Below are 27,677 nucleotides of genomic sequence, written 5' to 3'. Positions count from 1 at the left end.
CTGAGGCAGTGCCTCTGGCGTCCACTACAGCAGCAGCAGTGGCCAGGGCATTTTTGTCAACGTGGGTTTTGCGTTTCGGTCCCCCCGCCGACATCACCTCAGACAGGGGCCCCCAGTTCGTTTCAGAGCTTTGGTCTGCCATGGCCGACGGCCTGGGGGTCAAGGTCCACCGAACCACTGCGTACCACCCGCAGGCCAACGGGATGTGCGAACGTTTCCACCGGTCGCTTAAGGCCGCGTTCCATGCTTCTCTCACAGATGGCAACTGGGTTGACCGCCTTCCATGGGTTTTACTGGGGTTGCGCTGCGCGGTTAAAGAAGACCTTGGGGTTTCCCCGGCTGAACTTGTCCTTGGTCAGCCCCTCTGGGTCCCCGGGGAATTCTTGCCTGAGAGCCCACCCCCGTGCTTCGCTCCCTCTGTGCTGTCTCTCCGTCCCTCAAGAGACTCGTTTTCTCTTCCTGGCCCAGTGCACCATTGTGTACCCGACACCTTTGTTCCGAGGTTGTTGGACTCTTCGCAGTTGGTTTTTGTCAGGCATGACGCTCATAGGCCTCCGCTGCGTCCACTGTATGACGGCCCCTTTAGGGTTATTCAACCGGGCCGGAAGCATTTCCTTTTGGATTTTGGGGGTCGGCAGGAGGCTGTTTCTATTGACAGACTTAAACCAGCACATGTGCTTCTGGATGACCAGGTGGTGCCGGCTCAGGCCCCCCGCCGTGGCCGCCCGCCTTCCACTGGTCTGGACAACCCTGCTTCTTCCTCTGGGAGCGCCCCCCACCTGGCGGGGCCCGAACTATCTTCAGTTTTTCCTGACCGCCCATGCCAGCCTGGCCCTCAGGCTCGTTTCCCCTCCGCCAGCTCTCCACCTCCCCGGTTCAGCCGTTCTGGACGTTTAATTAAAGCCAGGGTTCTGGACTAGGGGATGACCCTACTGGGTGTTCGGGGGGGGGGGGGGGGGGGGGCATGTGTGGTGGACCACTGGAGGGCTCCACTCACACCCAGTTCTCAGGAAGTGTTGTTGCTGTGTTTTGGAGGGAAAGTGTTCAGCTGTGTGGTGATGAGCAATAAACGAGCAGTGTTAATCGAGAGCTCTCGTGTCGTCTGTGTTTACCTCCACAGTTTTATATTTTTTGCATAGAGGTATAACACAATAGCTTTAGTTTTTTGTTTTTTAAAACTTGAGTATGAACTTATACAAGATGCAAGTTTTATTGATTATAAAAAACACTTTAACGGATTAATATCGTGTCGGCAGATATCCAAATTTATGATATCGGTATCAGACATAAAAAAGAGGTATTGTGCCAGGGCTATGGCATCATCAGTGGACCTGTTGTGGCGGTATGCGAATTGTAGAGGGTCCAGTGAGTCGGGTAGTGCAGAGCAGATGAAGTCCCTGACCAGCTTCTCGAAGCATTTGCTCACGATGGGGGTCAGGGCTACAGGTTGCCAGTCGTTCAATGAGGAGATGGTGGAGGATTTGGGTACAGGGACGACGGTGGCCATTTTGAAGCAGGCTGGGACTACAGACAGAGAGAGGGAAAGATTGAAGATGTGTGTGAACACTCCAGCCAGCTGAGCCTTGAGGACTCGGCCGGGAATCCCGTCCGGATCAGTAGCTTTGCGTGCGTTCACCTTCCTGAAGCACTTCTGCACATCCTCCTCAGACACAGTGTGCGCGCTGACGTCATCCGCGGTGCGCACACTGTCCGGTCTCATGGTGTTCGCTGTGTCAAATCTAGCATAGAATACGTTTAGATCCTCACACGGAGAGGCCGCGGTCTGCGGTGTGCTGGTTTTCCCTCTAAAGCAGCAACGGGACACCCGGGCCTCGGACCGGTACCGGTCCGTGAGTCGTTTGGTACCGGGCTGCAAGAGTTGAGGCTCAGGTGTGAAATGTATGGTTTTTAGGGTTTTTATCGGTTTTCAGCGTTATTTTGTTATCATTTTTATCGTTAACTCGATTTTCCTGGGTCTTTTCACATGTGTTATGAATAAATCTTCTTTTTTTCGGTACCGGTACTAGTTTTATTTTGTTATATTAATCTGCGACACCTTAAAGGCCGGTCCGTGAAAATAATGTCGGGCATAAAGCGGTCCGTGGCGCAAAAAAGGTTGGGGACCGCTGCTCTAAATTCTGCGATTGTGTTTAGTCCCTGCCACATACTCTGAGGGTTGTCAAACTGTTGCTCCACCCTGTCCCTGTACTCTGTACTGCTTTGATTGTCTTCCGGAGTTGGTAATGTGCGTGTTTGTAGTCCGTTTGTAGCAGTGGTCAAGTAGCCGGTCTCCACGAGTGTTGAAATGGATGTGTTGGTGGATTGTCGGTGAAACTTTCTTCAGGTTTCTTCAGGTCTCGGAAGCCACGCAGTCAATGAAGATGTGAAAAATTTCAACACACTGTTGGAAAGACATCAGTTCAGGCTGCTCCAGATATGCCTTTAGGTTTTTCAGTACCTACAAACATCAGACAAATGCAGCAGGCTGATCCAACTTTTTCTGCCATGTTGCTGAAGGCTAAGGAAAAGGACTCTGTTGAATCTGACACAAATAAAGAGCAGTTCATTCTGCAAGATGGCATTTTATACCACCAGCACAGCCAGGTTAAGCAGTTAGTGGTCCCTAAAGCGGTTCGTGAAACAGTGCTTACTTTGGGGCACTCCATTCCCTGGGCTGGCCACCTAGGGAAGCATAAGACCACCGCTCGCATTAAGCGGTACTTTTTTGGCCTGGTTTGCGCTCAGATGTTGCTATGTTTTGCAGGAGTTGTCCTCAATGTCAGAAGACTTCAATTAGGGTCCCCACCAAAGCACCACTCCAACCTCTCCCAGTCATCAGTACATCATTTCAGTGTCTTGGCATGGACATAGTTGGTCCTGTGGAAAAAAGTAAAGCTGGAAATCGCTTTATGCTAGTCATTACAGTATGCTACGAGATATCCTGAAGTCTTTCCAACTAAAAACTTACAATTAAAAACTGTTAAAGCAAAAACTGTAGCTTCCTCATTGATTCAACTGTTCTCAAGGGTGGATTCCCACAGGAGATTTTAACTGACCAAGGCACTAATTTTATGTTCACACTGTTGAAACAGGTCTATAAACTGTTAGGTATCAGGAGTGTGCGGACAACCCCTTATCACCCACAGACAGATGGACTGACGGAGCGCTTCAACCAAACTCTCAAACAAATGCTCCGAAAGTTTGTCAATGATACAGGGTCTGATTGGGACCAGTGGCTGCCATGCCTCCTTTTTACATACAAAGAAGTTGCTCAAGCCTCCACTGGCTTCTCCCCATTTGAGCTTCTTTATGGCCATGAGGTGAGAGGCCCATTGACCCTGCTGAAGGACTCATGGGAGGGAGAGTAAGGTAAAGAGGAATCTGTCAATTTTATTTCATATGTCATTCATATAAGGGAAAAGCTTCAGCAGATGAGTGAACTGGCTCAGAGCCATATGGCAGCTGCTCAGAGGCAACAAAAGACTTTGTTTGATAAAAAAGCTCACCATAGAAGTTTTGTCTCTGGCCAGAAGGTTTTGGTAATGTTGCCCACTTCTGACAGCAAGTTGCTGGCAAAGTGGCAGGGACCCTTCGTGCCAAACTTCGGGATGCCTTTGGTTTTCTCACTAGCTCTTTCTCTGACACTGTTAGGAATCTGGGTGTCTTATTTGACAGCTCATTTCCACTTGATACACAAGTGTCTGCTGTTGTCAGATCCAGTTTCTACCAGCTTTGCCTTATTTCTAAGGCCAGGCACTATATCCCGTATAAAGACCTAGAAAAGCTCATCCACGCCTTTGTAACGTCAAGGCTAGATTACTGTAATTCACTTTATTGTGGTCTCCCCTCTTCCCTTTTACATAGATTACAGACAGTTCAGAATGCTGCAGCACGCATTCTAACTAAAACCAAGAAGTTTGCCCACATTACTCCTGTCCTTGCTGATCTGCACTGGTTGCCTGTCAAATATCGTATTCAATTTAAAATTTTGTTGTTTACTTTTAAAATTACCAATAACACTGCACCAAGCTATCTTAAGGAACTTTTAAACCCATATGCTCCTGCTAGGGCTTTAAGGTCATCCTCACAGTTACTGCTGGCTCAGCCCAGATCTCGACTGAAATCTAGAGGTGATCGATCGTTTGCTCTAGTTGCACCGGAGCTGTGGAACAATCTCCCGATTGGCATCCGGGCGTCTGATTCTATTCATTCTTTTAAATCACAGCTAAAAACATATCTTTTTAAACTTGCCTTTTCTACCAGTTAAATGCTGGCTTGCTTGCAGTGACCTATTGACCTATTGTATTAAATTCTCTGCTATCTTTCCATTATTGGTGTCTTTTATCATGGTGGTACAGTCTTACCTTGCTATAACCTATGTGCTGCAGTTTACTCTTATTGGTGGCTTTTATCTGTGAACATAATTCGTTACCTTTATGTATTTGATGTTAATGTGTGAACTGTTTCATTTTTTATTGTTTTATGTAAAGCACTTTGGTATGCCCAAGGCTTTTAAATGTGCTCTATAAATAAAGATTGTTGTTGTTGTTGTTGTTGAAGTACAGAAGAAACTTGGACCTACTACCTACAAAGCTTCCACACCAGGTCTCCAGCGAGGGAGTTGAGTGCTCCATGTTAACCTTCTTAAGGAATGGATCCCACGCACTGAGAATTACCTGAGCCATCTCACTAGTGAGCAACAGTCTCAGGTAACACCTCTGATTAATTCAGACATATTCCAAAAGTACCCAGGTCGCACCAGTCTGGTGGAGCATGACATTGTTGTAAAATCTGATGCAGCTGTGAAGTGTATGAGTTACAGGATACCAGAACGCTTCCTGGTGGAGCTAAAGGAGGAGGTGGACCTCATGCTGTCTCTTGGAATCATCCAACCTTCAACAAGTGAGTGGTGCAACCCTGTTGTGTTGGCTCTGAAAAAGGATAGCACAATATGTTTTTGCATCAACTTCAGGTACCTCAATTCCATATCAAAATTTGACTCTTACCCAATGCCACGCATTGACGAGCTCATCGAGCGTTTGGGTAAGGCAAAATATCTAACAACCACTGAGCTCTCCATGGGCTACTAGCAAGTACCCCTCACTAAACAGTCTCAAGAGTTGACAGCATTCTGTACTCCGTTCACAGTCCTGCCATTTGGTCTGCGTGGGGCCCCAGCAACATTTCAAAGACTAATGGATCAGGTACTCTGTGGGCTCTCAGCATTCACCTGTGCGTACCTTGATGATCTTGTTGTTTTCAGTGGAACTTGGGAAGAGCATGTGGACCTTTAGGTCATGCTGGATCGGCTGCGTTCCGCAGGCCTTACCATCAATCCAGCAAAGTGTGCTCTTGCTAGGACTGAAGTCCAGTTCCTCGCGTTTACTGTTGGAGGTAGGACAATTAAACCACAGGTTGACAAAATTAATGCAATTGCATCATGTCCTCTTCCACAAACCAGGAAACAGCTGCAATCCTTCCTCGGCATGGCTGCGTTCTACAAAAGATTCATTCCCAACTTCTCAGCGAAAGCAGCCCCACTGACGGACAGGACTGGCTCAAGATGTCCCAATAAGATTCGGTGGACAGCTGAAGCCATTGCAGCTGTCAAACACATTCGCCAGTCCCTGAGTAAGGACCCTGTTCTGCACTCACCAGATTTTACAAAAGACTTTACGTTGCAGACTGAGGCTTCTGGGAGTAGTGCTTCTGCAGGGACCACCAGAGGATCGACAGCCTGTCGCCTACATCAGCCGTAAGCTGCTACCAAGGGAGAGCCGTTACGCAACGATTGAGAAGGAAGCCTTGACCAGTAAATGGGCACTTGAGAATTCATCCTTCAGACTGATCACAAAGCCCTGCAGTGGCTGGAATGAATGAAAGACACTAATGGGAGAATAACCAGGTGGTATCTGGCTATTCAGCGATACCGGTTTAAGGTTTACTACATCCCTGGTAAAGACAACATCACTGCTGATTACCTCACTCATCCAAGTGACTTCTTCAGTCTCAGCTGACTGCAGGTTTCCCCAATCTTATAAACAGTACATTTGCATAATGACTGAAACCAGCCCACTGAAGGAACAATGAGCTGGGAGGTCAGTTCCTTTATGATAATTATGCAAATTCTCATGACCATTGATCAACCATTGATCAATAGCCATGAGTACCATTCACAGAGAGCTGGGGAATTGCTGCAATCACAGCATTGTAAGATGGCGAAAGATGTACCCTTAGGCCTTCTCCTCGATTCAGAGATGGTCTTTATTAAAAAAAATTTCCATCACACTTTCCATTGTTTACATGGAGTGCACACATGCAAGGTCAAAGTTCTGTTTTATGTTATATTAATACATCTTTCTTTGTTTGAGCTACCTGATGTTTTGGCTTCTCCTTTCTGGTTGGCAAAGTGCTGTGGGATCTGAAGTACTGCTGGAAGCCTACTTGGACTAAACCAAATGTTTCATTGTGTGGGGGGTGTTTCGAGATTGTTTAATTGTTTTGTGTTACTTGGTTATATTGCAGGCATTTTGTTTCCCCCCTGGTCTCTCATTTGGTTTAGCTAAACTAGTATTTAAGTTCCCACATGTGTTATTTCAGGAAGTCAGTTTGTCTTAAGTTTGTTTGAGTTTTTGTTAGTTGTTATTTTGAGTTGAATTTATTGAGTTGACCTCTTTTATTGGTCTGCCTGTTTAAGTGTTGGCATGTCAATTATTTTTCATATTTTTGGGTCAATTAAACCCATTTTTGAATTAAAGCCCCTGTGTCCTCTATGCCTTACTGCTTGGTCCCTGAAAACTGACAACAAGAAACTGAAAGAGTCGATCAAATAAAACAGCAGCAACAATAAAACTGAAACATGATTCCATATTGAATCCCCAAAGTTTAAATATGAAACAAATGAAAAAGAAATATTACCAGAATATTGCAAATATGAAAAAAAAAAACACCTCAGGATTAAATCGTCTAAAAAAATTATTTCTTTTTAAATTTAATATTTCCTTATACAGACTTCATTATGTGAAGAAGATTTCATTTACCTGAGCTGTGAGATATAAGGCAGACACTGCAGGAAACTCCTCACTTCACTCTCTTCATGTGAGCAGCCTGTCAGCTTCACTTGTTTCTTCTCTGGTTGGAGTTTCAGCACTTCCAGGAGGATGGAGGTCTTTCTCTCTGAGAGGTTTATGGACCAGACTGCAGGAGCTGACTGGAAAACTGACTGTAATGATGGAGGGACACTCAAGCCTGTTTTAGTCTCATAAGAGTACAGGTCCATCAGGAAGTCACACTGTTTCTCTTTCAGAGGACTGTTTTTGTATCTGCACACTGATGATAACAGCTCCAGTATCTTCTCTCCTGTCTGCTGTTCTCTCTCTGCTGCTGCACAGAACAGATTCACAAAGAACTTTGTTCTGTCTTCATCTGATGTCTCATCATCAACACTGAAAGAATAAGAAGGAAACATTTAGTGATGATTTGATGTGAGCTGCATAAAAATAACCACACACTACTGATGGATAAATATGTGTGTATCATTACACACTTTTACATTTTAAATGTTGCTAAAACATAAGCTAATGGTTGAAATCTGGAGCACAACAGCAAACAAGATGGGCTCAGGACATCTTACTATTCATCCCTGATAGATCATAGATAGATCAAAAGTTGTCCAAGAAAGGAACAATGGTGAACCAGCCACAGGGTCATGGGCATGTGGAGAGCGAAGGCTAGCCCATATCATCTAATCCAACAGACAACCTACTGTGGCTCAAGTTGGTGTAAAAGGAAATGCTGGTTATGACAGGAAGGTGTCAGTGCACAGTCAATTGCAATTCGTTGCATGTAGTGCTGCATAACTGCTGACCACTGTCCATGGCTGAAAGTGCCAAAAACAGGCACGTAAGGTATAACACTGGACCATGGAGGATTGAAAGAAGGTAGTCTGTTCTGATGAATCATGTTGTCTTTTATATCACATGGATGAACAGGTGTGTGTGCTGTTTACCTGGAGAACTAAAATGGGAAGAAGGCGAGCCAGCAGAGGCAGTGGGATGTTTTGGCCAATGTTCTAATGGGGAGTCTTGACATCTATTTGAATGTTAATTTGACACCTACTACCTACCTAAGGATTTTTGCAAATTTACATCATTTCATGGAAATAGTATTTCCAGAAATCTGAGGCATCTTTCAGCAGGATAATGATTTGAGGAGCACAATAACGAGTTTGAGATGTTGACTTGTAAATTCCCCAGATCTCAATACAATCAATTGTCTGTGAGATGTGCAGGACAGCCTGATCCATGGATGTTCCACCTCTCAACTTACAGGGCTTGAATGATCTATTGTTAACATTTTTGTGCCAGATACCCTAGCACACATTGAGAGGTCTAGTAAAGTCCATGCCTCGACAGGTCAGGGCTGTTTGGCAGCAAAAGGTGTACCAACAAAATATTAGGCAGATGCTCAAAATTTTATGCCTAATTGGCATAAAATCTAGCAAACAAAAAAACAAAATACAGCATATCACCACTAAGACCTCATACCAGCTGTCAGCACAGGTGATTATTAGGGCTTGTTATGCTGTCCGAAGAATCCAGGACATTGCAGTCTCTGAGTAGTACACAGAAAAGTATGTTCATGGTCAAAAGTACTCTAGAGTCAAATGTGAGACTATCTGTCAAACAGCTAAAGCTTGGCCCAAATTGGGTCATCTGTGACGACCCCCTCTGCTAGGCGACAGGTGGGGAGAAACATATATAAGCCCTCTCATGAAATCAGAGTAAATAAGGGGTTTTATTGCAAACGTTAAACTGAAAACAGACGGGGCTGTTCAACAGACCACCGGGACAACAATTAATACACAAAGAAAAGAAAAGGCAAGAATAAAATCTAAGGGTTAACTTAGGTGAGTCAGCAAACACAAGACTCTAAAAAAAAAAAATAAGGTCAGCTGTATATCAGGGTTTACAAACACAGTTCAAATGCTGGGCAGACGAGGCGACCACTACATGTTCACTTCAGAGCAGCCGTTCCCCTCATTGTGAAGAATCTTAGGCCTTTTTATACTCCCAGGTGCAGACAATCAGCCAGTCAGTTGGTCTTGGAGTGTCATGGGATCTCCAGGCAGCCAATCGTCCGCGCAGTCTGGCACACTTTGATCTGCATAAAAGAAGGCTGGCACACGAGTCCTAGCACACTTGGATTTGCATAAACAAAAGGGCAGTCTCACTTCCTCCAAGGCCCAGGGCCGTAACACCCCTCCCCGTAATTTTTGCTAGTTTTTTTTCTTTCAGGTTTGGGGGGGGGGGCAAGTACCTGAAGGCTTCAGAGGGGCTCTTAATTTTTTTAGGGGTCCTAGAGGAACCCTTTTGAGGGAGGAGGTGTTACGTCCCTCTGCAGCCCCTAATCTCTTCAGTGGGTTCAGCTGTTGCTAATTGACGATAAAAGGATACCTGAGGCAGGTATCTTGTCTTTGCCTTGGTGGCACCAGCCATTTTAGCCAAACTGCTATGCATTTTAGGATTAAAACCTCTTCTCACTAACACTCTGGTATTCATCTCCTTTTTTTATGTTGCGGCTTTTGAGCCGGGTCGTAACTAGGGATGGGTATTGTTTAGGTTTTATCCGATACCGGTGCCAAACCGGTACTTTTGAAACGGTGCCGGTGCTTAAACGGTGCTCAAACCGGTGCTTAAAGAATGAAGAACACAAAATTGGTCCAAAAACCTCTCATGTTCAGCTGTTTTTTGTAAAAAGATAACAATGTTAGCCTTTTCTGCAGCTATGGGGCATATATGGTATCACTCTTGGCTGGAAGCAGTGCTTAAACAATGGAAAAAACACCAACTTTGTCCAAAAACCTCTCATGTTTAGCTGTTTTCCACTTTTTCTTTGGTCATTTTAGCCTTTTTGGCCAGGGTGAAGGGAGTATCTGCCATTAAACAAGAAGACAGCCGCATGTAGCTATGATGGTGTTTGCTAGTTCACCTTACTGCATTAATGTAATAACGTGGTTAGCCTACTCAACGTAAATTACACACGAACAACATTAAGCTACTCACGCAGAGAAGAACACTTCTGCTGCCATCATCATCCACCATCATTTCTGCTACACTGGCAGGGCTAGGGCCCAGGACTCTCCTCTTCGGGTTTTTGGGGAATGTTGCTAACTCCAGGTCCAATAACAGGCACCACACCCGCAGTAGATGTGCACGGTGTGAGGTCTCGCAGCAAGCTATCAAATACGGTGCATTTCTCGGCTTTTAAAAAAACGCTATGCGTCGCCAGGTGTTTCATCGGATTTGAGGTGTTATCTTCTTTGCACAGTATCACCTTAAAGCACTTGTTGCAGGCTGCTGAGTTTGCATATTTTGCTGTGAAATACAGCCAGACTTTTGACCGCTTCGCCTTGGGCATTTTAATCTGTAGCTCTGCTCTAAAAGAACGTACGTACCTGGACCCGCCTACTATCCTCGGAAACGTAAAATGATTGGCTAGAATCTAAAGTGTATCACAGCTCAGGAAAAAAAAGCACCGAAAGAAAGCACCGAAATGTGCGCTGCTTTTCGGTCTGGTTAATACCGTTTATGTCAGAACCGGTGCCATCATGGCACCGGATACCGGTACCCATCCCTAGTCGTAACACATCCAACCAGATAATGATCCTAAGCACTCCAGTAAATCTCATAATAGAATCTGGGGAATAACAGCTGAAAAGAATCTAAAGTGCTTTGAAAGAAAAGAGTCTGGGCTTCTTTAAGTTTCTTGAAGATGTTTCACCTCGCATCCAAGAAGCTTCTTCAGTTCTAAGAGCAAATGGTGGAGAGTTCCAGGATCAAATCCACCCTCGAAAGAGTGACCTTTGTCCTTTACATGCAGATGTAAAGCAGAGTCTTGTCTTGTTGAGGTGCCTCTTTTATGTTGTGCCATGCATTTATGAAGTGGGTGTTTGGTGTGTCCAATGCAGAGGTCTGAGCATTCCTTGCTGCACTGTACAGCATACACTACGTTGTCAAGTTTGTGTTTGGGAGTTTTGCCCTTGAGACGAAGCAATTTTTGTTTGAGTGTGTGTCTGGGTCCGATGGAATGTTGTACTTGAAGACTCTCCCGAGTTTCTCTGATAAACCTGCTACATAAGAGATGACAATATTGTTCTGTTTGTCCTTCTGTTTCACCGTAGTTGGTGTCTGGTGTGTACTGTGAATCTTTGTTGATTTGAGGAAAGCCCAATTAGGATAAAAACACATTTTAAGAACTTTCTTTATATTCCCTATAAGACTGAAGGGCAAAGTGTGTAAGTGTGTTTGTCAGAATGTGAGTGCAACTGTGGTTCTGTTGTTTAGGCATAACATTGGAAGGTAGTGGAAATAAACAATGTAATTATTGATTTTAATCATTTACCTGAGCTGTGAGATATAAGGCAGACACTGCAGGAAACTCCTCACGTTACTCTTTTTACAAGTGAAGCCTGTCAACTTCATCTCTTTCTTCTCTGGTTGGAGAGTCAGCATTTTTGGGAGAATGGTGACCTTTTTATCTGAGGTGTCTATGAACCAAGCAACAGGAGCAGACCAGAAAACTGACTGCATCAATGGAAGGACACTCAATCCTGTTTTAGTCTCGTAGACCTTCACACGGGAACACAGATGCAGCAGGAAATCACACTGATATCTTATGTAACTACAATAATCATCCATGTTGTAAAGATCTTTAACAGGGAATGTTTCATAGCTGCACACTGATGATAACAGCTCCAGTGTCTTCTCTCCTGTCTGCTGTTTTCTCTCTGCTGCTGCACAGAACAGATTCATGAAAAATCTGGTTTGATTGGACAGTTGTGATGTCTGATGGCAAAAACTGAAAATAAAGAGAAATAAAAATTAATTGAACACAGAACAGATAAGTTGCAATATTTGCTGAACAGTGAAAAATAGCATGAAGCAAAAAAAAAAAAAAAAAAAAAAAGCCCAAACAAGGTTTAAGCAAAACAAATTTGCTACAGATTTTGATTTAAAAAATTTGTAAGTAATGACCAGTGATGAACAGCAAAAATTATCTTCACACATAGCTTCACAAACAACAAGACCTGATTAGAGAGAGAGAGTTACAAATGAACAGAATCAACTTTTAGGGTCTGTTCTGAAATGAACATTTCTTTATAGATATTCATTGAGATAGCTTATAAAAAGGAAGCAGGGAAGGCTTTGACAAGAATATTGTTAGCAGGTGAATAAATCTTGTTTCAGGCTTATGTAAATTGATTAGAATCTTGTACTACTGATTTGTCAGACACACAGCTATAATGTGGAGGCTGAATTGGACCCTTGTATTGGCTTGCATGGTAAAACGGAAGTCTGTGTGCGTGTACAGCCAAGTAAACCTAGTGGGAGTTTCCCCCCAAAGAGGGATTCACTATGAGTTCACCCGAAACCCTGGCTGATTGGGACCCACACCCGCTTTCACACCTTGGCTCATGTGATTAGGTAGAGGATCATCAGGGGGTCCTTTGTCCCTCTTTGGGGGGAAACCCCCACTGGGTTTAAATCTGGGACTCTCCACCTTTTGACCTTAGAACTGAAGAAGCTTCTCGGATGAGAGGTGAAACGTCTTCAAGCAACACAAAGAAGTCCAGACGCTTTTCTTTCCAAGCTCCTTAGACTAGTGTTTTGATGCATTCTCAAATAATCCACTTAAGGAAATCCCAAAAAGTTGATTCTGTACACAGCATTTTAAATGGAAGAAAGGTTTTGTCACTTATCCATGTGCCTTTTTCAGTCTCTGGTGAACAATGGACTGTGAGGTCAGTTTCTTGATCATTAATATGCAGTATTAGAATTCTACGTCAAGGAATCTGACAGATATTTTGTTTACATTCTACATTAAGCTTAAGAAATAACTATCAGTCATAAAGCAGAACACAGTGTCATATGCCACAACTGTTAAGTTGAGGGGACACAGACCATCAGCACCTGCCTCCCCCAGGGGTGTGTTCTTTCCCTGCTGCTCTTCTCCCTCTACACTAATGACAACACCTTGGCAGAAACATCCGTGAAACTCTTGAAGTTTGCAGATGACACCAAGGTTATATGGTCTGATCCAGAACAATGAGGAGCCTGCGTAAAGACAGGAAGTGTACCAGCTGATCCACTGGTGTCATCTGAAACATCTGGAGGTAAACCGACTCAAGACTCTGGAGATGACTGTGGGTCTTTCTGAGTCAAGTCCAGTCCAGTAAATATTTCCTCAAAACCCTCTACATGTTTTTTAGACCCCATTCCTACAAGACTGCTCAAAGACGTTCTACCATTAATTTGCTTAAAACTTAAATGTGATCAACATATCACTGTTAATTGACTATGTACCACAGGCTTTCAAGGCAGTAATTAAACTGTTGCTTTAAAAGAAAAAATCTTGGTCAAGTTATCTTAGCTAATTATAGGCCAATCTGCAACATACAACCTTTTCTTCAAAAATTCTTGAAAGAGTTGTTGTAAAATAGCTAATAGATCATCTTAAGAGGATTAGCATATTTGAAGAGTTTCAGTCAGGTTTCAGAGCTCATCACAGTACAGAAACAGCTTTAGTGAAGGTTACAAATGATCTTCTTATGGCCTCTGACAGTGGACTCAGCTCTGTGCTTGTCCTGCTAGACGTTAGTGCAGCATTCGATACCGTTGACCATAATATTAGAGTGATTAGAGCACATTGTAGGTACTAAAAGGTACTGCGCTGCAATGGTTTGTGTCATACAGTGGGATGCAAAAGTTTGGGCAACCTTGTTAATAGTCATTATTTTCCTGTATAAATCGTTGGTTGTTACAATAAAAAATGTCAGTTAAATATATCATATATGAGACACGCACAGAGATATTTGAGAAGTGAAATGAAGTTTATTGGATGTACAGAAAGAGTGCAATAATTGTTTAAACAAAATCAGGCAGGTGCATAAATTTGGGCACTGTTGTCATTTTATTGATTCCAAAACCTTCAGAACTAATTATTGGAACTCAAATTGGCTTGGTAAGCTCAGTGATCCCTGACCTACACACACAGGTGAATCCAATAATGAGAAAGAGTATTTAAGGGGGTCAATTGTAAGTTTCCCTCCTCTTTTAATTTCCTCTGAAGAGTAGCAACATGGGGGTCTCAAAACAACTCACAAATGACCTGAAGACAAAGATTGTTCACCATCATGGTTTAGGCGAAGGATGCAGAAAGCTGTCTCAGAGATTTAAGCTGTCTGTTTCCACAGTTAGGAACTGTTAGATTATAATATTATTTTATGCCATGTTATACCCCTAACTAAAGATTGTGAATTATTATGTAGTTTTAGTTTGCATTATTCTCCTGAATTAGAAGAAGCTGATAACTATTGCATTAGTTAAACTGATTTGCATTACATTAGACTGCTGATTTATTGTGGATGAATGATATTGTTTTATGATGCATTATACTGCTGAGTTATAAGAAAATACTGTTTGCAGAAAGTCATCGCCTTATTTGTCTGATTAGAAGAGAACAGAACAGAACATACTGGAGTTTTCTGCCCCAACTCAGCAGGAGCAGATAAACAGGGAGCCAAGGTCGTAGCTTAGGCGCTGTGTGAGAGAAGGCATGTGAATGTTTAGGCTTTTTATGATAAGGTGGAGGCATCAGAGGCTATAAGAGTTTGAGCAATGCTCCACCATTTTGAGATCTGAGGCTGTCTGCATCAGTGTCCATCTCCCACGTGTGTGATCATTAAAATCATCGTTTGACTTGACCCGGCCGGACCAGTGTTGTTATTGTGGTTTTTTCTCTTGTCTCCATCCCCAATATTTTGAACCTTAACAGAACATATTGAGAAAATGGAAGACCACAGGCTCAGTTCAAGGTAAGGCTTGAAGTGGCAGACCAAGAAAAATCTCGGATAGACAGAAGCGACGAATGGTGAGAACAGTCAGAGTCAACCCACAGAACAGCACCAAAGACCTACAACATCATCTTGCAGCAGATGGAGTCACTGTGCATCGTTCAACCATTCAGCGCACTTTACACAAGGAGATGCTGTATGCGAGAGTGATGCAGAGGAAGACCTTTCTCCGCCCACAGCACAAACAGAGCCGCTTGAGGTATGCTAAAGCACATTCGGACAAGCCAGCTTCATTCTGGGATAAGGTGCTGTGGACTGATGAAACTAAAATTTAGTTATTTGGGCATAACAAGGGGAGTTATGCATGGAGGAAAAAGAACACAGCATTCCAAAAAAAACACCTGCTACCTACAGTAAAATATGGTGGTGGTTCCATCATGCTGTGGGGCTGTGTGGCCAGTGCAGGGACTGGGAATCTTGTCAAAGTTGAGGGACACATGGATTCCACTCAGTATCAGCAGATTCTGGAGACCAATGTCCAGGAATCAGTGACAAAGCTGAAGCTGCGCCAGGGCTGGATCTTTCAACAAGACAATGACCTGAAACACTGCTCAAAATCCACTGAGGCATTCATGCAGAGGAACAAGTTGAAGATATGCGTAGCTTATTTGAGAGTTTAAAAATGTGTTAGGTAGGATGTAGAATTATTGTAGAGACACTGACACTGCCCTGGATGCAATAAAGGCCTGAGTGTGTCATGAATTTAGGAGTAGATTTCTAGGAGGCCCTCCCCCACTTTGAACTGTGAAAGTAAGACAAAAAGAAGTTAATGTTGAGCGGAAATTCCCCAGGGGAGACCTGGGTGGGGGTCTCAGTGTTTGTAATGTGTTAACTCTGTTTTCTCTGTTGTGTAGAGGAATTTGGTGTAGCTTGGGTGAGATTACTTTTATGACCCTCTTCAGAGGGTCACCACACTTTACTTATGTCATTGCTCTGACCCTCTCTAGCCGTCCTCTGGCTCAGCAAATCAGACAACAACCTCATGTCATCTAAGTGGTCCAGTAATAAACACCAGCTCCCACTCGAGAACACTCCATGCGTAAGATTAGGTTTTTTCTGCGTCCCTCTCTTGTGGTCCATCAGGCCTCAGGCCTCCATCATCCTCACCCCCCTGTGGTCGCCGAGATCTTCTGCAAAGGAAACAAAACACCTTTTCCTATGCCTCCCTAACTCATCCTGTTTGGGACTCTTCACTCAAAAGCATGATTCTAATTATGTTCTTGACTTATTGACTTGTATTTATATATATATTCTTCAACGTTACTCCTCATTTTAAAACTCTTAAAACGCTGCTTTCACGTCCGGTTGCTCGCTCTATTTTCCCTTATCTGATCATCAACATCCTGTACACAAACTGTCGCTGCTGCAAGTTCCTCCACTCTGATCTAAAGTCACCTTTTTAACAAGAAAATCATTATAAGCGCCTATTCTACTAAAAGATCCAAAAGAAAACAACCACTTTAATCAATTAAGGTTAAGCAATTACTCATGCATACATTTTATCATAGCTAAACGCTGCCTTGAAACAACTCCTGTGTGTTAACACTAACTTCATTTTAACCTCACATTTCCTACGTTATAACCTGTTTTTGGTATAGCCTTTTTATTTCATTTTGCTCATTCTAATGTAAAAATACCTTCTAATTCTAGTTTATCAGACTTAACCAAAATATATGCTTTCCTTCCTTTGGTCCTTCTTTAAGTTCAGTTAAAAGCTAAATTAATTTCAGGCCTCTGGCCTGACAGGTTTATGAATTCTATGTGTTTGTAAGCATGTGCGGCCTTCTATGCTCCAGTCACCCTCAATATATCAGCTGAGACATCGCGCTCAGTGAAGCTTACAACCTTCAATACGCTGGCCATCAACTCTGTTAATTAGCACAATCGCAATATGTAAAAAATAATTTCTACGTATAAGCTCTCCCCTTTATCCTAAAGATAAATCTATGTAATATCTGTATGTGTAAGCCTACATTATAACCACTTCTTCTAGAAATCAAAAAGAAATCAAACCTTTTCTACTCCTACAACCTTCACTAGTTTTCCCCAAAGCATATCTTTTTGTCAACGTGTCCCACAATTTCCCTCTAAGATTTGTATCCAGCTTTAAAAACACTGGCATTGTATCTTCTAAACAGGATTCAGTTCACTTTAATCCTTTAACCTTAACATAAAAATAACAAAAATAACAATTTCTGCTTCAGTTTTTACCCTATCTAAATGATCAAAAAAACCCAAAAGTCATACAATGATCCTAAAACCCATTTCAAATTAAATCTTAAATTCCCCCTTTTTTGACACATTTCATGTGTCAAATTTCACTAAAAATGCTCAGTTTTCCCCACTCATGATCCAATCTATGTCATAAAAATAAACTTAAAACAGAACAGTTATCAGTCATGTCTTTCTTCAGTTAATGGTAACTGAGTTACATCAAAAAATGTTTCCCCTTTAGCATTTGGCATTCCCCCAACAATATACTATAATCCCATAATCTAACCCCAGTCAATAAAACAGAAATTTTCTCTGGTAAAAGCAAATTGTTTGTCTACATTTATTCATCCCCACCTTCATCCAGTCACAAACATTCACTCACATGCATTCACACCATATTTTTTGCTAATAGTGGAGCCTCCCGCGCAAGTGATCAGATTCTCCACCCTCAGCAAAATGAGCTCATTCATTTGTTTTATTTTGTCATAGTAAAATAATTCTTTATGCTTTTGGACTGGATTGAATCGCTACAATCCTTTTAGACAGGGACTTAGACCTGATCACAGGTAGGCTTCTCCTCAGCCATTTGAAATCTGGAAAGTCCACCTTATGTTTGTTCTTCCCAAGAATTTGTCAGCGCTGTTATTCACTGTTGCAGGCCTGCTTAGAACAAAAATGAGAAAAATAGAGCTGATTATTAGCTCATCTAAGCACCAAATCACCTGACAGGTTTTCTCTAAGTGCACTGTTACAAAAATAATGGGCCCCCTCTTAGACATGTCCATGTTTCCTAAAGCTCCCTCTATTAAAAACAAAAAACAAAAACAACCCGAACCTAACTGACAGAATCAGGTCAACTCACATAAGTGAAATTATGTGAGTTGACCTGACCTCCTCAATACACCGAAAATCTTGTTAAAACCACACAATTTGCACACAACAATCACCCCCTTTATGCACTTTAGCATACTTAGATTCAGCATAAGATATAACCCCCTTACAACAACATATAATCACTAAACTATAAATTTCCTATCCAAATCTGCACTTCTGAACAGTCTGCCATGCTTCCTCCCCTGAAAGCCTCAGTCACACACACAGGAAGCTCCTTCGTCACCACTCACTCCAGCTAATTTGCATACTGAGTCATATCTCAATGAGTTGCCGTAACAAGAGAAACATATGTTTAAACATTACCACATTATTAAATTATTTTCATTTTCTTTCTATACTAATCACCTGCTTTGATCAATCAGTACCAGGGTACTCCTAAGTTACTTTTTTAAAAACTACTTTAATCACTTCTTTGTTTTTTCATAACTCACTCCCTTGTCATATAGCTTCTTTGAGTTATTCCTCAACTTCAAACTCAAGTGTATTTTATTAAACATTCACACCATTCTATCACTCATACAAATAGCAAGCTGTTCTTCATTGCGTATGTTTGTGTTCTTAGCCAGGTTTAATCAATGTCTATGCATTAATCTCCACGAGCTTGTCCTTGTAAGGTTAATGCATTTTCTGCTTGTGTATGTAAATTTGCATATGTTGCTTTTTGCAGTGTTTCAGACTCCTCCACAATTCTCCACTTAAGCCGTCAGTTTTCTCTTTCCCAAATTTGCTAACCCAAATTTTAAGTTCTCACCTGAAATAACAGCATTCCTGGTCCTCAGACACAGGTCGGAGTTTGCTTGTCAGGTTCAGGGACACATGGCACTGTGAACAATTCAACCAGAAACTTGCCTTGACATATCCAGTCATGTTGACCTATAACTTTCTTCCGACCGCTGCAAGTGGAGAATTGGTCCAGGTCTACTTTGCCCCTGAAAATAACACAACTAAGACATTTTCATCATTATCATGAGTACTTAAACTACCCGTTTCCCTCTCTCTGATCAGAAATACCAGCTTATGTCATGTGTATAAGTGTAAGCAGGTCTTCATTGCGTTTTTTCTATGTATTCTTGTTAATGTTCAGTGAGTGTAAGCTGCTTTCTTCATTGCCTCTGTATGTTATAATCAGGTTTAATTCATGCATCTTTTCACTGATTTCTTAATTCAAAACTATCTCACTTCTGATTTTTTCCAAAAATAATTTCACATGTAACAATTTGTGTATGTGTGCTTTCTATTCATTCATGTAATTGTCAGTTATTTTCTCTCTTTATTTTACCTTCTTTTTGTTTACCTCTTTAGTTTTCTGGTGGACATCTCTAAACACCATCATGAGTTCAGGCTTCAATTTCAACCCAATTATTAACAATATGTAACGGAGTTAAAAATACATATGAAAAACATGCACTTACCTGTTCTTAATTATCATTTTAAGTGTGAATTTTATCATTTTTTTTTATTGTATTTTATTTTGAAAACCCAGAAACCGGATCTCACTCTAACGTTTAGAAGCTGCTAAGGCTTCCGCTTCTCACAGCGCGCGTTTGCACTGTGAGGGAGCTACAATTGCTGTACCATCAGAAGACACCTGTTGAGTGTGTTTTATGTCTTCTGCAGGAATAAATCGTGAAAAGCCAATCTTTCTGAGCATCTGTGATTTTTGAAGAGCTGGAAGTGTCACACTGGTGCCGTGACCATTCGGATCTTCAGATCAGCTTGATGCTCATCGCCGTGGCTGCTGTTCTGCTCCCCTGCTGTTCACAAGTTGAATGTGGGTTGTTGTAACCAAGTGAGTTTAGACAAAAAAAACCCCCCAAAAACAAACAAAAAGGTGAGGGATGTGATTGAAATAAGACAAGGGTGAAAGTGTCTGTGTTTTGATATACAACGTGTGGTTATACGTTCAAATTATTTGGACATTATTATTATAATTTTTTTTCTTTCCCTCGTTTTGCTGCTATTATACTGTTATTTTTCTTATTTTTATCTACCTATTTTATTTTATTTATTTTTTTCTCTCCCTAACGGGGTGCACATGCAGTTATCATCTTAAGTGTGTGACTTGACGATGGATAAATTTGTCACTCCAGTACTACATAAGGGTAGAGGTGCCGGACTAGTTCATGCAGTTGACGCCAGTAATGTCACACAGTTTGGTCCTGTGAGCAGTGACACTGGGCTAGGCCAAAGCCCGAGTTTTATTCCCATCGGTAGGGGTATGGGTGATAAGCCCCAGGTTTCCACTCCAATTAGAGACAGTGATGCTGTACACAGTTTTACTGACATGGTTGAGCAAATAGGAGCCCAGATAGGTGAATCCATTGTTACTAAACTGTTGTCAGCTGGCGTTGTGAATCTGACTGGTGACTCTAACACTCAAACTGAGCAATGTAACAGTACCGCTCGAGATGTACCGCATGTAACTGTCCATGTTAAGCCCAATAGGGAGCTTCAAGTTTTTAGGGGTGATGGCACAGACAGATGTTCGGTTCAGGACTGGATTGACATGGCAACAACCTATCTATGGAAGCAAGAGGTCCCCATTCATGGCCAGGCTGACGAAATTATTAGCCACTTAATGGGGAAGGCCAGAGATGTGGTCAGAGTGGCTCTTCGTAGTGACCCAGGTCTTGATGTCAAACAGAAACCTGATCTGATCTTTGGTGTCCTTCGCCATTATTTCAGTGATTCTTCGTCGTGCCTCCCTCTTGCTGACTTCTATGCAACACTCCCTACCAGAGGTGAAAACCCAGTAGATTATTGGATAAGACTGAACAAGGCTGCTGAACTAGCCATAGAGGGGCTACGCAGACAGGGGCAGACAGCGACCCCTTTAACCCATGAAGTAGCATGTATGTTTGTGAAACATTGTCCTGACCCCGAGTTGTCTTATGTCTTCAAGTGCAAGCCTGTCCATGAGTGGACTGCTCGAGACGTACAACAAAGGATTGATGATTATCAAAGGGAGGTGAGAGCTAATGGTAGAGCCAGCGGTGCTGCACCGTTGAAGGGCTGTAATTCTACGATCACCGCCGTGCACCCGAACGCCTCACCTGCAGCTGCTGTGCCGGAGGGATGCTCCCGAAGCTTCTCGCCCCCATCCTCAGGTTTTCAGGGGTTGGTGGACTCGTTCCCCTCCACCGCTGCAACACGAGAGCCCCTTATCGAAAGTCCGAGTTTCTCCCCTTTGACTGCGGTGAGTCAAAATCTTCAACAGTCAGAGGAAAGACTCATGGGTCAGATGGTGGATATGTTTCAGGCCATGATGGAGAGAATGCAGCACCACAACACTCAGACACCAAGGAGAGGGGCGTTTAATCAGTTCTCGCGAAATAGACGGAGGAGGGAGGATGCCTGCAGAGTCTGCAGTGATCCAAGACATACCACAGCATCACACTGCCTATCTGATAAACTGTGCTTTTCATGCTTTGCTCCTGGCCACGTTCGGTTGTCCTGCCCAGGTCCAGCCGGAGGGAAACTAGCCGACCTGTATTCGGTGGGAGGCAGTGCAGGTCTTACAGGAAACTCCCAAACTGTCGATACCTGTGATGCGGAGTCAGTGTATGAAGAGGCAAGACAAAAATGCAAAGATTCTGAAGTTATTTTTCAAAACGTTCACAAAGTCGGCAATAGTGACAGTCTTTTCTACACTCCGGTCACTTTCGGTGGGCTTTTGAAAATGGGTGGTATGCTGGACAGTGGATCCATGGCCTGCAGCATGAATGAAGCAGCCGAGGTGACGCTGCGTGAGTCTGGACTGATATCTGATCAAGACGTTATCAAAGTGGATGTGACTCTAGTTGGGTGTGGAGGACTACGTGTGAAGCCCAAGTATGCCCTCAATGTGGAGATGGAGGTGTATGGCTGCAAAATGATAGTTCCCATCCTGGTGGTTCAAGGGCAGCTTGATGACCTGATACTGGGGACGAACGTCATTAAGCACATATTACACCAGTCTAAACGTTGTGAGCCCTACTGGAACACGGTCTCCAGTAATTGCTCTAAGACCAACCTTGAGACTGAAAACTTTCTGTCTATGCTTTCTGGTTTGACCCCGTGGAAAGATTCGGACGTCCCGGACAAAGTGGGCACGGTTAGGTGTAACTCAGCTGTGTCCCTTGAACCGGGTCGCGAATATCTGGTATGGGGAAAACTACCAAAGAACATCAATGTCTCCCCTGGCAGTACAGTGATGACAGAGCCCTCGTCATCCCGCTCAGCACCCAGAGGGATTTTGGTTGCTAGATTGGTTACTCCCTTGTGGGGTGATAGATGGGTCCCATTGAAACTGATCAATGTGTCTGAGCAGCCTGTACATCTACGACGTAACGCCAAACTAGCAGATGTGTACTCCTGTGTGGCGCTTGAGGACTTTGATGCTTCAGCGCTCCAGGAGACAACTCTGGCTAGCAGCCATCAGTCGGCCATGTCGCCACAAGTCACGCCCACCTCCATGACGGAGAAACTCAAACTTGTTGGGCTTGGTGATGTTGACATAGAGTCCTGTGAGACATCGGGACAGTGTAAAGAGAGGATGGCTGACCTGGTTTTGCAGTACGAGGATGTCTTTTCCCGCCATCATCTCGACTGTGGGGAAGCCAAAAACTTTGTGCATCGCATCCGCCTCTCAGATAACAGACCTTTCAGACTTCCCTACAGGCGTGTACCCCCAAGCCAGTACCAGAAGCTGAGACAAGTGTTGACTGAGATGGAGGAGAGGGACATCATCAGGAAATCGACCAGTGAGTATGCATCACCATTGGTGCTCGTGTGGAAGAAGAATGGCGATCTACGCATTTGCAACGATTTCCGGTGGCTCAACAAGAGAACCCTGAAGGATGCCCATCCTCTTCCACATCAAGCAGATTGTCTGGCTGCTTTGGGGGGAAACAGCCTGTTCAGTACCATGGACTTGACATCTGGCTTCTACAACATGACGCTGCATGAAGATGACAGGAAATATTCTGCCTTCACCACGCCCATGGGTCTATATGAGTATAATCGGCTGCCGCAGGGACTGTGCAACAGCCCTGCGAGCTTCATGCGCATGATGACCAGCATCTTTGGTGACCAGAATTATTTGAGCCTGTTGTGTTACCTGGACGATCTCCTGGTGTTTGCTCCAGACGAGGACACTGCCTTGCAGCGCCTGGAAATGGTGTTTGAGAGGCTGCGCGGGCATAACTTGAAGCTGGCCCCCAGAAAGTGCTTCTTCCTGAGGAAATCCGTGAAGTTCCTCGGTCACATCATTGATCAAAATGGGGTATCAACAGACCCATCCAAAGTCGAAGTTATCGCGAACATGAGGAGCGTGGACCTCATGGACACTGATGGAGTGACTCCTTCCCAACGAAAAGTCAGATCATTTTTGGGGATGATTAATTACTACCAACACTTTGTCCCCATGTACTCTGCTGTTGCCAGACCTCTGTTTGAGCTCCTGAGAGGTGCTGTGAAGAAGGGCAAGGGAACAACTAAGGTGAGGCGGCCATGCAGGAAGTTGAGTGCTTCGGATTGGATATCCAGAGAAGAGGAGGCTTTTGAGAAGCTCAAGAGCTTGATGTTAAATACAGTCGTTTTGGCTCACCCAGACTTCTCTCGCCCCTTCTTGCTTTCGACAGACGCATCACTGGATGGCATTGGAGCAGTGTTGGCTCAAATCCAGGACGGTGGAACTAAGCCCAGACCGATTGCTTTTGCCAGCAAATCCCTGTCTCAGTCTCAAAGAAACTATCCAGCACACAGGTTGGAGTTTCTGGCGTTAAAGTGGTCGGTCTGCGACAAGTTCAGTCATTGGCTCAAAGGTCACAAGTTCACCGTCTGGACTGATAACAACCCCTTGACCCACATTTTAACCAAGCCAAAGCTGGACTGTTGTGAACAACGCTGGGTGGCTAAACTTGCAAGCTATGACTTTGACATTAAATATGTCCCAGGCCGTCAGAACGTTGTGGCAGATGCCCTGAGCCGATTGCCTTTTGTGAAGGATAATGTAAGTGACAGACTGCTGGCTGAGAGATATGCAGACTTCCTTAATGAGGCAAAAGATGTTTCACATGCATCAATCCAGGGGGCGTTTCGGTGGTCCACCGACTGCAAGGTGAATGGTGGATCCGGTGGTGGAGCTTCCATCATGTCCCAAGGCACGCAGAGTCTGCATCCCTTGGTTCTGGCTGAAGATGCTGTCACAGCTGTTTTGCAGTCACATGTCGAGTGGGATGTCGGCCCAAGAGGGAGAGCAATAGAGGCTTTACATCACCTGCCACAGATGGTGTCCCCCGGTCTGGAGGCCTTACCTGCCCATTCAGAGAGAGAACTTAGGGACGCACAGCTGCAGGATGCAGTGCTTTCCCGCGTCGTCTTCTACGTTGAGAGACACAGGAGACCCTCGAGGAGAGAGCGGGTAGGGGACCCAGTCCTTGTTAAAAGATACCTGAGCCACTGGGAGAAGCTGGTCCTCAACAACGGCATGTTGTACAGAGTCTCCAGAGACCAGATATCAGGTAACAGACGACTGCAGTTCGTGGTTCCCGACTCGTTGAAGGCTGAGGTCCTCCGAGGGATCCATGATGATGCCGGTCACCAGGGCCAGTTCAGGAGTTTAGACCTGGCTAGAAAGAGATTTTTCTGGTTGAACCTTGGGCGTGATGTGAGAGACCATGTACGGGGATGCCAGCGCTGTGTAGTCAGTAAGACTATCGAACCAGAGGGGCGTGCTCCTTTGGTCAGCGTGTCCTCGTCCAGACCGTTGGAGTTGGTCTGCATCGACTTTTGGTCGGCTGAGGCCTCACACAACAAGTCCGTCGACGTCTTGGTCATCACAGACCACTTCACTGGCTGGGCGCAGGCCTTCCCATGCAAGGACCAGTCGGCTAAACAGGTTGCAAGGCTTCTCTGGGACAGGTACTTCTGTGTATTCGGGTTTCCGGAAAGGATACACAGCGACCAGGGTGCTAATTTTGAGAGCCAATTGATAAGTGAGCTCCTCAGAGTCTCTGGTGTGAAGAAGACACACACGACACCTTACCACCCGATGGGGAACGGCAGTGTGGAGCGCTTCAACCGGACTCTGGGTGGAATGATTCGTGCCCTACCACCAGACTTGAAAGTGGACTGGCCACGTCGCCTACAGACTCTGACGTTCATGTACAACTGCACCGCACATGAGACAACTGGATTTGCACCCTTTTACCTAATGTTTGGTCGCACGCCCCGGTTGCCTGTTGACATTCTGTTCCGCTCTGTCCTGAGCGATCCAGCTGTTACCTGTTATGACAGGTATGTGGTTTCCCTCAGGGAAGATGTGAAGGAAGCAATGGTCATTGCACGTGCCCGAGCTACGCAGGAGAAGCGTCGTCACTCGCAACTCTATAACAGGAGAGTGAAGGGTTCCAGGATTGAGGTTGGTGACAGAGTCCTGGTTGCTAACAGGAAAGAGAGGGGAAAGAAGAAGGTTGCTGATCGGTGGGAGTCAACAGTCTACACCGTGATCGATGTGAACCACGATACTCACACTTTCAAGATCCGTGATTCTGTTTCCGGACGAGAGAGAGTGGTCCACCGGAATCTGCTGTTGGTGGCGAATTTCCTGCCCCTGGAGGATGATGCTGGAACCTCGGATCACGTCTCCTCTACGTGGGATGTAAACACGGCGCCTGAAGATGATGATGGGGCTGCGTCTGGGGAGGGGGATTTGAATGCCCCTGCTGTGAGCTGTGTTGGTGCTCATGGTAACCGCTCACCCAATGCCATGGGTGGGACAGCTGACCCGGAGGTTATCTCTGAACCTTTGGACCCTGGAGAGAGGACAGTTGCATGGGTGTCGCAGTTGACGGAGTCCAGCCGGTCTCAGGGAGATGTTACTGATGTTTCAAGCGTGGATTCAGTCTTGCCAGCTGCATCGGCCTTGTCTGTTGAAGTGGACTTTGACCAAACCGGTTCTAGCATGGCGTCCCAGGAGGTCAATATTGCTACGAGCTGTGGGGAGGGTGTACAAGTATGCTCTACTACACCTGACGTAGTGGTGGATGTAGTTGCTCCTGCCATTGCTGCTCAGTCCCCAGTGGTTGACTATAGCCAAACCGGGAATGGTTCCCAGATCAGAACCAGACTTGGGCGACTTGTCAAACCTGTGAATAGACTGATCCAGACAATGTCAAATCAAGTTGTGGTTCGTGACAGGTTTGATGTGAAGTCAGTTTGCAAGTCCTTGATCCCGTCCTTCTCTAACTAAATGTTCTGTTTATATGCCTACCTGAATGATGGGATTTGTACTTGCTGTTATGTACTCTACATTTTTGCTTTTGTTTTTTTTTTTCTTTCTGTTGAGCCATGGTACACACCTTGTAAGGGGTTATTAGTAGGGTGTATTTCGGGCACCCTTCTGCCAGTTGCTGGGTTGGGATTTTGGCGCTGCTCCCATCCCACTTCATCCTTAGGGATACGTTTAGTTGGTGTCTGTGATTTTTGACCTCTGGCTGGTTGGTGCATACTAGTGTGGGTACCTGAGGCTCAAATTTGATAAAATTCAGTGGGGGTGAGTGTAACGGAGTTAAAAATACATATGAAAAACATGCACTTACCTGTTCTTAATTATCATTTTAAGTGTGAATTTTATCATTTTTTTTTATTGTATTTTATTTTGAAAACCCAGAAACCGGATCTCACTCTAACGTTTAGAAGCTGCTAAGGCTTCCGCTTCTCACAGCGCGCGTTTGCACTGTGAGGGAGCTACAATTGCTGTACCATCAGAAGACACCTGTTGAGTGTGTTTTATGTCTTCTGCAGGAATAAATCGTGAAAAGCCAATCTTTCTGAGCGTCTGTGATTTTTGAAGAGCTGGAAGTGTCACAAATAGTCACTCGAACTCCTCTGGACTTCACCTTCCACTGGCCCCTGTGCTCTTCTCACAGTGTCCTTTGTTGTCTGTGTGTGTGTCTTGAAATCTCCAGCAAACACAGTCTGTTTCTTCTCTGTTTCTCTTCAGCATTTTCCTTTTGCATTAAGTCCCAGCCTGGCAAAATATCACATTCAGTGCCTTTAAACAGTGATGTCACACTGTTCTTACCAGCCTGCAGTCCACCGTGCATATTTTCATCACGTGGTTTCTTCTTCTCTGTTGATCCTTTCACTCGTCTCTTTCAAGATTACTCCAAGCATGGAAGATCTGAAAATCAGTGTCCAGTGCTTTCCCACAGTTCAGCTGCCCAGCCTGTAATTCACAGTACATGTTGCATCATGTGCTTTTCTTCCATGCTGTTGGTCTCGTCAGTTTAGTTTCAGTTGCACTGCCTTTTGCCTGCTGTTAATTCTTGAAGTCCACGATGTTCTGTCGGTCTTCATCAGGAGATTAACTGTCCTTTGAGCTTCTTTTTTGCGAGCGCTCGCAATACTTATTGCGAGATCTCGCAATACTTTTGCGAGCGCTCGCAATACTTTTGCGAGATCTCGCAAAAGTCCGTCTTAATTTTTTTTTTCCTCCCTAATTTTTTTTTTTCCTCCCTAATTTTTTTTTTCCTCCCTAATTTTTTTTTCTCCCATGTCCCCTGGGGGGCTCCATACATTTTAAACACACACTCAACAATGTTTGCAGCAGTATTTGTAAAACCAACTGTGGTTTAAACAGTTCACTGCTTACTAATTTGCATTTTCACAC

General features: G+C 44.2%; 1 pseudogene; it reads right to left on the bottom strand.

Moving 5' to 3' along the window:
- LOC146547134 (uncharacterized) overlaps positions 1 to 18,889 on the bottom strand; it is a 34,865-nt pseudogene extending 15,976 nt beyond the window's left edge.
- Positions 18,890 to 27,677: the final 8,788 nt, after the last annotated feature.

Source organism: Mchenga conophoros, linkage group LG23, assembly GCF_057382185.1.
Source record: "Mchenga conophoros isolate Kocher_MC1m ecotype Shallow Benthic linkage group LG23, M_conophoros_male_GT1.1, whole genome shotgun sequence".
Classification (NCBI taxonomy): domain Eukaryota; kingdom Metazoa; phylum Chordata; class Actinopteri; order Cichliformes; family Cichlidae; genus Mchenga; species Mchenga conophoros.
Note: the sequence above shows the minus strand (reverse complement) of the source record. Positions and strands in the feature narration are given on the sequence as shown.